Consider the following 15027-nt stretch of genomic DNA (forward strand, 5'->3'; position numbering starts at 1 on the left):
GTTATTTTTGCAGCATCTATTTTTGTAGTTTCTCATCGTTTTGCCATTTTCTTTCTTTTTCAGGGGCACTGTGGCCTCTCTCCTTCATCTACTCTTCACTCTCGGTATATTTCTTCAGTATTATATAAGCTAATTTACTATTACTTTAGCCACATTCCTGTGCCAGTGACTTGATGAAATACCTGTCTAAAGTGGTGCACCAAGGGGGCTTTGTGATGGGGTTAGAAAATGGACCCTTGCACAGAAGATTGCTGGAGAATGGATGCTGTTTGCTCAATGAGGGCCATCTAGATCTGAGGTCTGGAAAATATTTTCTAGACTATTCCCTCTGCCGTCTTCCTAAGCTGTAGGTGGTCACTAACACACTACAAAGGCTGATTTGTTTCGCTGCTGACAGTGAACTACAATAAGTACACACACACATACCCCTGCCCATCCTTTCCCTTATACTCTCTCTCCAGGCTCGCGTATCACTCAGGCCCTGTCCTCTTCCTTGTTTGTTGCTCGGCAAATGATCCTGGGACATCCCTCTTCAGAATATGCTGTATGTACTCTGATCTTTTTCTTCCATCCATTCAGATCTCATGGCCAATTGGTTATATTAATTGCTCTTGCACATCCATTGAGAAACATCCGCAGCACCAATTCAGGCTTGACATAGACAAAAACATTCTCTCCCAGAATCTCTCCACATATGTGCACTACAGTACTGCCTACCTGCCTGTCTGTCACAAAAACTAACGCGATTGTTCCTTTTCCTCTTTTACTTGTCTACCCTGTAACGAAGTCTGCCTTTCTCTTTCTCTATGAAAAGATGACCATATCTGTATCAGTAGCTAGGACACTTTTTTTGCTTCTGGCCATGTTTTGTCCCAACCTAGACCTCCTTCAAATAATTTCTCGTAATATTTACCTCTTCATTCCTCTATCTAAACTTTCCTTTTTTGTTGTTCTCTTTTTTAATAGGTCTTAGACAGTTTTGTCGAAGTCTGCATCTCTAGTCTGGTTTCTTATCATGTCCCCAAGTCCCCTTATTCCCTTTGTTCTACTTGCTATTCCAGCTTTAGAGTCCCCTCATCCATATTTCATTCCTATCTATTAATACTCATATAGCATTTTTCATCTGTAAATTTCTAAGAATTAAGTGCCTGTGGAGAAACCTTCCATATCAGTTCTTCAGATGACCTCTTTATTCACATTTCTTTGAGAGACTCATTCCTATGATGACCACAAATAGCAATCCAAAGGCCTTTTGCATCTAACTGCCATGCTATTAACTCAGATACCTGCAAGAAGGTCTATTGAAATCCAAGACATCTGGGGGAAAGCGCTTTTTCCAGTCAAATTAGCTCTTCTGAATTAACACACTTGAAAAACCTAGAAATGCCACACTTTTTTTTTTTTTTTAGGTCTGAGTTTAATGCTACGTTGTAGTCACCTCACGAAGCTGAAATGGTGTTAAATATAGATGATATGCAGTCTTTCCAAAAACAGTACAATAATTTGACAGGGGAGAACTGGAAAGTTCATACAGCAAGTTCTTTTGAAAACAGAAAGATAACTGAATGGTGTAACTTGAAGAATAAGGTCTGAGGAATGAGGGAAATAGTATTCAGGAGCAGTAGTGGCTCATTTTTATTTATGCATTTTTAGAGCACTTGAAAATATGTTAGGGTGCTCATTAGTACGAAGGCATCTTTGGCCCCTGCCTTTCCAAAGCTGATAATCTAATTTTGGACATCACAAGACAAGAAAGAATAACAGAACACCATTGTAAAGCATTGCTGCCCTGGTTCTCTTCACAGTCACTGTTTCAGCCCTATTCCTTGTTTCAGTGTATTCCTCCTTCCTTCACCATCTTAGCAAGCAAAACCTACTTCACTTTTGTGGCTCTTTACAGCTTATTCCCACCCGATCATCTTTTAATATCCTATAGAGAAATCAACAGCTTCCCCCCACACATTTCATTCAGTAATAACTCTCTACTTGTTACATTTTCAAACCAGCACCTTCGTGCTTTCCCTCGCTGCTGCTTCTCACTCCCACTCACCTCATTTTCTTCCTTCAAATCCCTCCCCAAAAAATCTCCTGTGCTGTGATGTCTACTGAAGGAATGAGAAAGAGTAGTCAGCTGGGTGTTAAGATTACTGTCTGTCATGGTGACTGGTGTTGGCTTATTCGGATCTGTCTCTTGTATCCACCTCTTGTGTCGGACTGAAGGTGCGTTGAAGCAGCCCCCTCTTTTTGCTGTATTAGTTATGGGTTCTGGACTGGGCTCTTAAAATCCATTACATAAACAAACAAAAATAAATTGAGGCAATTGAAATAAAAATGGAAATGTCGGCTAAAACCAGGAAGATTAGGCAATAATTCAGTTATGATTCATTGGCTTAGGTAAATTTACATAAAAATTAATGTGATAGACAACTCCCTTCATTAAAAATATTGAGAAAGAAATTATTTTTCTAAATATGGAATTGTGCCATTTTTCTATTTATAATCTATAAGGACTTGAGGAGTATGTTTTACTTTTTTATCTGTGCTTGTATTTGAAACATTAGATATTCCATTTTTTTGTTTGTTTATCTTTCGTTTGCAGCCCACGAGACTGTGTGGTGACTAAAGAACATGGGAAAACATAATACCACAAGAGCAAAGGCTGAAAGGAAAAAAGACTTCTGATCACTTTTTTTTTTTTTAACATGAGTATAATTCAAATATGTTGAAGATAGAATGATTTGCATTACACACTCAATACTTTTGATTCAACTAGAGGTGGCTGCTGTCAATACATATCTGTTGAAACCCCAAAGATCTTCTGAGAAAATCAATAAGAATCCAATTTTACAATCCTGATATTTTCAGAGAGTTTAAAAAATTGGCAAAGAACACCCTTTTTTATATATCACAAAAAAGCCAGTAAGGTGCATTATTGATTTTTCACAAATCATTTTTAAGTTATTATTAAGGCTGGATAAGAATGAGAAAATAGAGTATTAACACAAGTTTTGCATGTGTTTCATACACCACATACACGGTGAAGTGTATGGTATGGTTCTCCAAAGCGGGGATTTAAAAATCCAGATGTAATTGTGTAGAAATCCTATAATTACTTTTTTGTATCACTTTCCCTCTGTAGAATAAAGTAGTGCATGCATTCAAGTATACGTTCTACCGGTATTTCAACTACTGTCAGAGACAAGGCCAGGATGACATTTCTGCTACAAACAGGTCATCGGTGTTGGCTCTGCAAGCAGAGTAGGTACAATCTAAATTAAAAATAATAATAAAAAAGTCTGGTCAAAGTGTTTAGCCAGGATGTTATGGTCTGATAAAGAAAAAAAAAAAAGAGAACCAAAAGGAAAAAACAAAGCCTAGACTGAGGTAGCCAAATTGAAGTGAATTTTAAAACATGCATACATAGTGGAGGAATGCTATAATCTTATTATTGTAACCTTCATCCACTCTTTCTCCCAGCATTTATTGCTCTCATTAGTTATGTAATATCTAAAAGCACATTGTAAATTTCTTGTGTCAGGACAGTATCTTTAATGTATTCTGAACATGCCTAGTATAACTTTAGATGTTCTATACAAAAATAACATTACCTCTTGGTTTTTTCTGTATTATTTCTAAGCACAGGAAAAACTAAAATGCAGCAAGTCTGGAAAGGTCAAACTGTGTCTCCCCTCGTTCTGTGCATGACTTCAGAAATAATCAAAAAGTTAGACTGAAATAACTGATACGAAACCTGAGACACCGTAATCACAAAACTTGGATCAATTTGTGCCTATGCAGGCGAAGCGTCATCTCATTTCTCTCCTGAAAATGTGTGCTGCTTTTTTTTTTTTTAATTTTAGGTTTTATGGATATTTTGAACTGTTTGTTCCTAACGATTGTCCTCATGGATGTGCATCAATATTGTGTAATTGCACAGAGAAACTGTCAGCCTGAAGGAACCCAACCTGTATATTACCGCCATACTGAGTACGGAAGGTGAGTGATTTGTGATTCCAGGATTTTGAACGCTACCTTGCTTCTTCACTCTCCCACAAGCACTTTTGAGCTTGTAAAAGCAGGGCACTGCCAACGTGCTGGATTTTTGCAGACACATCTCCTTCCCCTTGCACTATTCCTCTAAGTACGGCAGGGCTTTGATGAGGACTTGGTTGCCAGTGTGCGCTTATACCCTGTGTTTGACTAGGAAAGGAAGTCCATAATGAATCTCGGAAGCATTTAAATTCCGCACTTTCAAAATTTTTTTTTTTTTTTTAGTTACAATTTCTCAAGGTTCCAGCAGCACAGATAAAGGAGCAGAAAATCACAGAGAGACAATCACTACATGTAGCAGCTGGGAGAGAGGAGGTAAACTGAAACTGAATGAATTTACTTTAGACTGCAATAAGCTTATGTTAGTGAACACATGGCAACTAATATACAATAAAATCCCGGTGCAGAAAGGCCTTTTTTAGTTTTCGCTTTTGTTAGCAGATCATGGTAAACAATTGGCTCACCCTAATATGCACTTGTCTTCCCTATGATTTTTTTCACATGTTAAGTGGCAAGACACCGTCTTTTTCTGCTATCATACCCAAGGCCTGTGAGTGCTCAGACAGGAATGAAATAGCTCCATGCCAATGTAAGCCACGCGGATGAACAATGTGCTTTTTATTTTTTGTTCCTGTTAAAAGAATCCAAGGAATGAATTCAGAGGCTGCACGTAGATTGCCTTTGGTACTTAAGCTCACCTGTGGGCTTGGAGTTCAATGCACTAGATGGCTGGAGACTGTCGGTCATCAAGGTCTTCATTCATCTTATGCCTTTTTTTTTCGCATTGTACTTGTGCAGGAACACTGTTGGCTTCCCAGTTATTCCACAAGCCATACAGTGCCGCAAAAAGAAGTCCTTGTAGTAAAAAATATTATCTATATCGGCCTTTAATAATAGTAAAATAAGGAAAGCTCAAGCCCATAGCAGCACTCCAAAGAGCTTAGAAAAGGGACAATAGCAAGTCAGAGCCATTCTCTGTGGAAACCTGAGTAAAGAATAAAGTACAGTATGGGACCTACCAAGGCCAACCATCTTCTCTCAAGAGTGCAGGAAATAGCGTTGTTTGGTGAATCTGGTCCTAAATACTGTCTGCTATGGCAAAATAATGTGAACTCAAGTCAAACATGTCATTATGCATCTAAGGACAACATTGTAGCTGATGAGGGTTACCGAGATGATCGGGGATTAGTGCTGCCCATTCAAACTCCAGCGTGACCATCTTTGACCATCCTGAGACAGATAGAGATCTGCCTTTAGTGTCATTAGAGAATCGTTACACCAAGACCACATTCATAATAACATTTTAAAATCACTATTTTATGTGTTTGAAGACATAAATCACACAGAATCTTTTCTTCAATTTCTCTGTATTTTGTCCAAGTAATATGAAATCCTAGGTATCCCTGAACACTTTGATTACCAAAGTTGTTTCCCTTGTTATAACTAGCAATGCTGAGAGTGGATATTCAGTAAGACATAATCACACCCAACCATCTGCCCCAAATCTTGAATATAGAGTCTGTAGAAAAAAATACATGAACTTTTTAAAGTTTGCATCTATAACATCTTCTGCATTCCACAGCTTCAAGGACCTTCAGAGCATGCAAACTTTCTAGCCCTCCCTGCAAGAGTTAGTGGTCCTACAGAAGAAAAAAAATTATTTAAATTAAGACCTTAATTAAATGAAGAGGTATATATGTGTTTGATCAGAAACTGCAGAAATCATGTAACAAAATTACTACCTAATCCATCTTGTAATCAAGGATAATTTCAACATTAAGACATTAATATGAAATTAGAATGACTCGAAGTTTGGATGAAGCAAGTACACAGCAAAAAATGTAGTTACCATGTTTATCTTCTAAACGAAGATATTTGGTGAAGCACAGATGGGCTACTGTATTTCTTAATCCTCTGACCCATAAGGATTGGCAGGGAGACAGTGTTCCCATAAATACATCTCTCCTACTTTTTTACATGGCATTGAAATATTACATTTGAGAACTCATTGACTCATTTGGGATGGCGGCTGCTGTACCAGAGAAAGGAAACTGATTTCCTTTTCATATTTTGAGCACACACAAAAGTGGTGGCAACTTAGGAACCAGCTCTTAGAAACACCACCTGGAATGCAAAAGCTCTTAAAATCTTACCTGCCAGAACGTAATATTCCATTACAGAGGAGAAAAGAAGTTCAAGTACACTGAGGGTCTGATTAAGGAATGGGCACAGCACTGTTTAGGACAGCGAACCCTGACCATTCCTGAAACTGTGCCAAAATTAGAATTGGTGGCAGAGATGCTCACAAACCAGACACAGTATCTGCAACTTCGCAATGTCTATAGAGGAGGCTTTCAAGTAAATTCCAGCTTTGCTTAAAATTCTGTAATGGGAACTGCAGGATTGGACACTACAGTGGTAACCCCATCAGCCACCTGAAGTTATACCATCCTGATGGGGTCATACATGACTTAGCATCACTTGAGGAGCCCACTGTAGAACAAGGAACTGACCTGGTTTCCCAAGTCTCAAGCTTATCCACCAGGAGCTTCTAAAGGGAGCAGCTGCCACCAGCCAGTGAACCAGAAAGTGACAGAAATGTTGGTAAAGTGTCCCAGTATAGTGCTGCACTCTCACAGAGATTTACACAATAGGCAGGATTTAAAGCAAACACAAGAATAGATGCTATTTAATTAGGACCTTCACAGAAAAAAACCATCTGGTATAATTGGTTAAGGGGAAGTCTTTACTCAGGCAACATTTATTGGGATATAAACAATGTCCAATTCTAAAAGCTAATTAAACAGCGGGGCTAAGGTAACATAGAGTTTTGCCTGCGTGATTAGGATATAAGGTTTATAATCCGTGCTGTTATGGGACAACAACAGCAAAAACAAATAATTGTGTATCCAAAAAGTCAATTATGCCCTTCTTTTAGTAATAACATGCTCCAGAGGTCAGAGAATACTTTTTTCTTTAAGTAACGTAGCCAGTCTTCTATAGAGATTGAAGCTTGATTACTGTTCAGCATGTGTTAGGAAACTGAAAGCAGCCAAACTAGCCTGATGGATATTCCACCTATTCGGTGGTACATTATTAGCCCATCACTGTGAAGGTCTAAGCACCTTCATGCCCTTTGCTTTCACGGAGCAAATTCTCTGATTTTGAGCCATCTGGCCTGTAACAGTTTCCAAGGAACTCGTCTCCTTGACCATGTATTATTTTGAAGATCCTTTTAAAGAAAGTTCATTTACAAGTAATAGGGATATTTAGAGATATATATATATATATATTGTTGAACAACTGGAAATTAAATGGCAGGTATACACACACCCATGTAGCTACAAATTCAGTGACAAATGCATCTTGTAGGGCTTCTTCAGATGTTTTGCAATGGATAGCAGCCTGGGTTTATCTACCCCTCCAGGTTGCCTCTACATCATTCATAGGAAAGTCTCAAGCTTCTGCAGCATCTCCGGCGTTCTTTCTGCTTGGCAGCACCGTACCTGCCATTACAATCCATTCAAATGCGATCTCCATAATAAAATTCTGCTTTATTGACTTTCTTCTTACTTCTTTGTACTGGTGCAATGACATATCTCTGCAAATCGCAGGGAAAATAAGAGGTTTAGAGGCCAGGTGTATGCAACGTCTTCTATGAAGAGGGATATTTTCCCTTGAATGTCGCTGTATGGACTGATATCCTCCATGGGGATTGAGAAGCACCATTTGTCATGTAATATGAACAATAATAAAGAATTTCCCAAGAAGTCCTCTTCCAAACCAATGGTGTCCATGAGAGCTTTACTGTCTTTCATGTGAATATTATTAAGACATCTTTTTTTTTTTTAATAGTTATTTTGACACAGTGTAGGCTAATGTGCGTTTGCTGTACTTTACAACTATGGCCATCCAACAACTTGAATTCCGCGAGAAGGCTGCATACATAGCAGTGGTACACAATCCTAGTTAAGAGACTTTTAAAGCGCACTTAATTTTCTCACAAACCAAATATCTGTAGCAATCCAAGTGGAAAAACTAACTTTAACAAGTTTTAATGTGTTTTAAATTCATAGCCTCTAGCAATATATTATAATGAACAGTAGGCATAAAACTATACTTGAAACCTTAAATGTTTTCACAATAATTTTTACTTTTAATAATTTAATTTACTGCATTTTAGATTCAAAAGTAGCAAGGACAATTTCAAATGAAAACTTCAAAACCAAGATACAACCAAAGACTTTTTCAGGATGAAAGAACACATATAAGGAGGATCAAGACCCTACAGTGAGATCAGCTATTAGCTAATTAAATATGTGACTAAAATTCATCATTTTAAATAGCAGCTGTATTGATGGTGAGCAATCTGGTAAGCAAACAAATGACAGTGGATTTTTTTTTCATATCTTCAGAGAGAAACATTTATCTTAATAAGATTCACTATGCCATAATACACGTGGAATAAGTCAATGTCTACTAATTAAAGGACACTGTCAACCTGATTTTCTAAACAGCTAATTAAAATATGTAGCATCTAATACAGCACTTCTTGCAAAGTATGCTCTGTTTCAAAAATACATCCCTGGAAAAGTTACTTGTTTTTCTATTCCCTTGTGTTTTCTTTTTTAATTGGTTTTTCAACAAAGGAGGATCTGCTGAACTAAGGTTCTATTTCTGTATCAAGTTCCATTAATGCACACCCCTGTACTTACGCAGAAGCCCAATGATTTGTAGGTCTAAAAGGCTATACAAGAAAACAATGACACTAATCCTAAGGGTTTGCTGTTGTTGCTTTTGCAAGGATGACAAGATTTTCTCTCTGGTTTTGGGGGGATTTTAGATAATCTGGGTGTTACTTGAAACTGTAAAATTTTCAAAAAGAAATGTGATTTTCATATTGATGAGGAGTCTTTAACCTTCCATTTTATAGATTACATTAGTTTCTCAGAATAAGCAGCCTTCTCTATTTCTTATTCTGATTTTGTATGTAGCTTTTTCAAGAGAAAGAAGTTGTTGTAGATCTGTCAGCAAGGCTCTGGGAGTAGGAGGATGTTTGGATTTCCGGCATATTGCAACGCAGTTCTTGGCCACCAGCAAAGCTATGCGTGTGAATCTCATTTTATATCTGTTGTTTGCAATACCACATATTTTAAGAGACATTCAAAATAGTCTCTGTACTCCTAATCCTAGATAAGTAATCACAAATCATTCCCTAAAAGAGGCTGAGGAGGCAAAATACTTACCTTTATGTAACTCATGTCATGAGGGACTGTGGATAAAATGATGCTGTCATAAAAATACAATAAAACCTGTTGTATCCTGAACAATTTAAGTTTGTATTCAAAGTTCTTAGTTCAAATCAGCATATTGTTTGCTATGTTTTTTCTTTCCCGATTCAGATTTAATATTATTTTCTGTGACATACTTTTTGCATTAAAACATTATTAGCCAGCTAATCTTATTAGTCAACTTTAAAATCTTTTTTAGATGCATGTTTTTGCAGTTCAGAAATCTGATACAGTAAATTTTGAACTCTGTGACTGCTAATTAGCTTTGCACCTCAAGTATATGGAGCTCATCTTCAATTCATATTTGCATTATTTTTTTTTCTCTAAAGATCACCTGAGTCACTACTCCCACTGTTTCCCCTTCTTTTCTATCCCTGACCAATACATAGAAAACATCATTTTTCCAGCCAAGGCATATGCGACACCCTTCAGAACGCATCAGAACAGATAATGCATCAGCTGGAGGAATCATTGTGTTAATAACATGAGGCCCTTCCTGCCCTGGGCAACATAAAAACAAGCTTGGGATTTCCAAACATTTTGTCTTCTCCAGCAAAGAGATAATTCTGGGATGTGTTTACTAACACATTATAAACACACCTTTTCCTTTTACATACCCGTGCCCTTTTGTAGGTAACCACCCAGCTCCTCATGAATCATAATGGAAGTTCAGTGGCTGACCAGAGGCTTTGACAATCTCTGCATAGGACAATGACTTGAAACCAATTCTCTCCCTTCTAAATAATTCCAGAATTTTTTTAAAAAATAAAAGAGTTGTGTTGACAATGACTTGTGAGGGCAAAATACTTCTTACTCTTCTATAACTGTCTGCATCCTGCAGTCTTAAGAGGAGTTAAAACTTGCTTTAGTCATTAAAGTAATCAGGTATGAATCAAAGAAACCTCGAGAGATGATGTTGTTGAGAAAGCAGATATTATTTTCACACAAACAAGCATTTTTCTCATCCTACCTTCATCTTAATGGGTATATATCTTTAATAAACAAAACCATTATTTTGAATTGTGTCAGGAAATTTCCATCTTTAATATCGTTCAAAAAAAAAGATACTAAAATGCTAAAAGCATTTTGGGGTTTTTTTATACACAAATCTAGCATTTTCATTGCCATAATGCAACACTGTAAATGCCAAAAAAGTGAAGCAGTGATCTATAATTTTTAAATGCCAGTGATTTCCCAGCTGTCACTGATCTTGGAAAATTTCCCCAGTAGCATGTGGAGATCAATAACTGTTTATAGACTATTTAGTCCCAGTTTATAGAGAGCGCATAACTACGGACTATGTCAAATCTCTTAACAGTGAAGCGAAAGACTGATTTCACACTTAAATCTACCCCAAAGCCCGTAATGCTAAACAAAGGCAAGAAGGATGATCCAGAGAACTACAAGCCAGTCAGCGTCGGCTTGTTCTCTGGGACAATAATGATGCAAGTCTGCAGGAGCCATTTCTGAAGAAGAAAGAAAGGTGATTAGAAACAGTAAGTAGCACAGATTTACCACGGTTTGCTGTGCTTGACCAAGCCTAATTACCTTCTGTGACGAAATGGCAAGATGCGCAGAGAGCAGGTGATGTTGGCTACCTTGAATTCAGCCAAGTCTTTCAGCACATCGGCCCACAGCACCCTGGTATTCAAGTTGGAACGTTATAGTGTGGATGGGTAGCCTGCTACCCTGTTTCCCCCAAAATAAGACCTACCCCAAAAATAAGCCCTAGCATGATTTTTCAGGATTTTTGAGGATGCTTGAAATATAAGCCCTACTCCAAAAATAAGCCCTGGTTACAGTTCATTAAAAAAAAGTCAATTTAAATAGTGTCCAGGCAGCTTTACATGTAATGAAGTAAGCATCTTTTGAGGCAAAAATTAATATAAGACCCTGCCTTATTTTCAGGGAAACAGGGTAGATGGGTGAAAATCTACCTTGACAGAGCACAACTTCGTCAGGGTTGCAGAAGGCACCAAACTAGGGGATGCCGTTAGCATTCTCAAGATCAGAATTGTCACTTAGAGGGACGTACACAGGCTGGAGGAACGGACTGACCGAAACCTCATGAAAGTCAAAAAGGACACGTGAAAAGCCTTGCACTTGGGACAGACATACCCCCTGCAACCCCCTGCTGAGGAGCAGCCAAGAAAGTTGAGCAGACAAGCACCAATGCGCTGGAACACTTGCTCTTTGAGAAAAGCCTGAGAGAAGAGGGCATGGAGAAGAGACAACTTCCAAACCACCTAAAAGCAACCTGCCCATACTTAAGAAAAGGTTACCAAAAAAGATGGAGCTAGGCTCTTTACTGAAGTGCAATGGGATATAAGGAAAAGAATAATTAAATACAAGGATATTTAAGCACTGGAACGGGTTGCCCAGATTGGCTGGGGAACCTCCATTCTTGCAGGTTTTCAAAACTTAATTGCACCAAGTCATGAACAAACTGATGTGATTTCACCCTGATCTGAGCAGGAGTTTGCACTAGAAAGTCTCCTAAGTTCCCTTCCAACTGAATGACTCGATGATTCTGAGTACATGGAAGAGTCTTTTCAAAGTTAGACTTTGCCAGCCCTCCTGTCCTTATGGCTGTCCTTTTACATGTGTAATTCTGGGCTGATGTCAAAAGGAAGTAAATTAACATGTCCTCCTCATCCCTCTACCTCAGAAGCAGGTTTTACATCAATATCCTGTGCAAGCTGATCCTAGATTCCACTGCAACATTCATGTATCCCATTATCAGAAAATACCTTCTATTCACTACTTTTCCTTCCTTGCACACTTACCTATGTGAAAGTGGGTAAAGAATTTCACTGTGTGATGGAACCTTTCTCTTCTGGGAATCCAGGTGGTTTTCTATTCTGTATTTTACAGAACAGGTACTGAAAAATAATTTTATCTTTGATTATGTCTCTTTACAGCATATTCATCAATGTTTTTAGTTATGCTCGATCAATTCCATTCTATGCTCATTCATTTCTCAGTCTTCTGTTCTAATTTTTTCATCAGCTGGATGTTTTCCTTGCGTAACTGAAATATGAGCTACAGTTTCACACGCATTGCTGCGTCCGTAAGTCCATGGTTCCTGAACGTTAGTTGGATAAGAAACAAAAAATTGGTAACAAAGCATGCTATATCTCAGCACTGTAAAGAAATGTGAATTTTGAAATGTTCTCATGAAAACCAAAATTTAATTACATTTCTCCATTTAGTGAAGGCAGACATACTGGAACTAGCGTCCTCTGATAACCTTAGGTTTCATCTCTTTATATTTACATTCATACTGTAAACTCCCTGGTTAGCACGTAAGACGTTGCAGGCAAACTTCACAAGGAACAATAAGACTACAGTATAGTCATTTGTTACATGATTGCACATTCTAAATGTATTTAGCAAGTAACAGAAATGTATACTGGAAATGAACCACATATTTTCTTCCTAATTCCTACAGTATGAGTGTGTAAACATATTAAATTGTGCAGTTTCATATCCGAGGTCTTATTTCCAGTATTATGAAAGATTGCCTCCAAGTATTTAAACCTTCTTTGTATTGGATCGTCATGAAGGAAAAACCCAAGTTGTAAAGAAAACTTACAAACACACAAAATTAAAGTAGCCAGTGGAATTCTTTATCTTTTGTGCAATCAAAGTGGCATAAAATGTGATTTCTAAGGTATGATAAATATACAAAATTATTAAGCATGAAAATGACTAGGAGCCCATTTTGGGGCAACTATAGCACACATGGGTGGCTTTGCCACAAGCTAAAGCCAAACACCAACTTCTTTTAATCACATGAGAAATCCAATGCTCTTCCTGAGGTGCAGTACCCTGGATATCTATACACGAAGCAGTTTAAACCTATTCAAACAAGAAAAAAAAAAATCTTAAAAGTCCAGAAAGGTAACAAACAAACAATGTGTCCTTGTTCTTTATCCTTTTCCCACTACTGGCTGTGCAAATCAGAAAAAGTAGAAAGTCGGGGTAGCAGTGAAAGACTCACCAAAACACCTTTCAAAAGGAAGGGAAGATATTTAAATTGTGTAAAAAACCCAACATTATACTGACTGTTGAAGGCGGAGTGAATATCATGTGGCTCTGAAGCCTGATCTTTTAAGCTGCTCCTAATTAAATGCAGCTTTGTTCCTACTGGATGCTAAGAGCTTTCCAGGTTACTGCCCGTATTAAATGAAAATTAGATACTTATCTGTATGAATATTGCAAAGCCGATTGAAAAAAGATAACGTGTGAAGTCTGTGTCAAAAAATAATATTGCTGATTCATTCTAATGTGCTTAGACATTCCTGAACTCCGATGGTTCGTCAGTACCTCATAGTACAGGTCATAATCCTTAGCAGATAAATGCCTAATCCAAGATAAATCGTAATAAATCCAAATGAGATTAGACCTTTACTGAAACATTCGATGAGTGGCGTAAAAACATGTTTGAATGACTATGATACATCAGTGGGAGTCACTGACTAAATTACAGACAGAACTTCGGAGAAGGTGCAATAATAGTCAAAAGAAAAGCAGAAATTTAGTGATAAGTGCCACTTGGGGGGCTGGTGGTGAGTGTTCCTTTGAACAGTGTTCTTCTGATCAGCTAAAAGACTGCCAAGAGCCGAGTGTTCATGGTTTAAATCAGTGCTCTGTCAAAGTTACCTACTTTCTGAAACAAATGTTTTATTTATCTCCTCCTCCCCACTCCTACTACTCTGAATCTGAATAAAACCTGCAGGAGCCTTAAGGCTACATCATTCAGTGGGATCCGCTGGCATTTCCATCCCCTCTGTATTTGGTAGTTTATGATATCTGGATGACTTGCTCAGTATTTATAGCAAAGCATATCTTTGCATAGTATTTTTTAAAAAAATCAAAAAGCCATATTAACTAAAATTAATAGTGCTCTGATTGAGTAAATGCATTATGGTTAGAGCTGAACCAAAAGATAAGAAAAAAACCTGCTGCTAAAATCTGAGATTGCTATGAAAGTCTAGAATTTTTACCTGGAAGAAATTTTGGCCATCTTTCCTTGTGACACAAGTATAACCTCTTAACCTGCCAACTGTAAACAAAAAGCTGCTGTCTTGATGCAGAAGGATTTCAGCTACATTTTTGAAAAGTTTCTCATTCTGTAATAATAAAACCTCCAAGAAATCCCATTCTAAAAAAACTGTGTTGCCTTACACTCAGCAATTTTTTTAAAAATCACTACCGGAAATCACTACTTAATAAATTGCAACATGAATTAAATGGAAATTCCGAATGAAGCTGCTGATGTAAGCCTGAGTTCCATCAGTATTACGGAGCATACTCAGAGCTGTGATCCTGGAACTCTGGCTTCATGGGGGTTTTGACTGTGTGAAGAATTAAAAGTTCCTATCTGATGTCCTCAAAGCCTTGGATGTGTTTACAGCTTTTACAGGTCAGTTGCAAAGATAAGCTTTGTAATGGCTTTCTACACTTACTTTCAAAAAGCACTTACACTCTCTTTTCATTGCTTAAAATACATAAACATTTACTTCTGGCAGCATTTGCTATTTATTTCAAAAACAGTGGTATGCATTAACAAGATATTGATTCAGAACGCTAGACTCTGAATACACAATTTTCTCATTGTGCTCTTAGAGCACAGTAAAGTTACCAGATTTTGTCACCATCTGACTTTAGCCAGTCCTGCTGT

This window comes from Caloenas nicobarica, chromosome Z, assembly GCF_036013445.1.
Source record: "Caloenas nicobarica isolate bCalNic1 chromosome Z, bCalNic1.hap1, whole genome shotgun sequence".
Taxonomy (NCBI): Eukaryota; Metazoa; Chordata; class Aves; order Columbiformes; family Columbidae; genus Caloenas; species Caloenas nicobarica.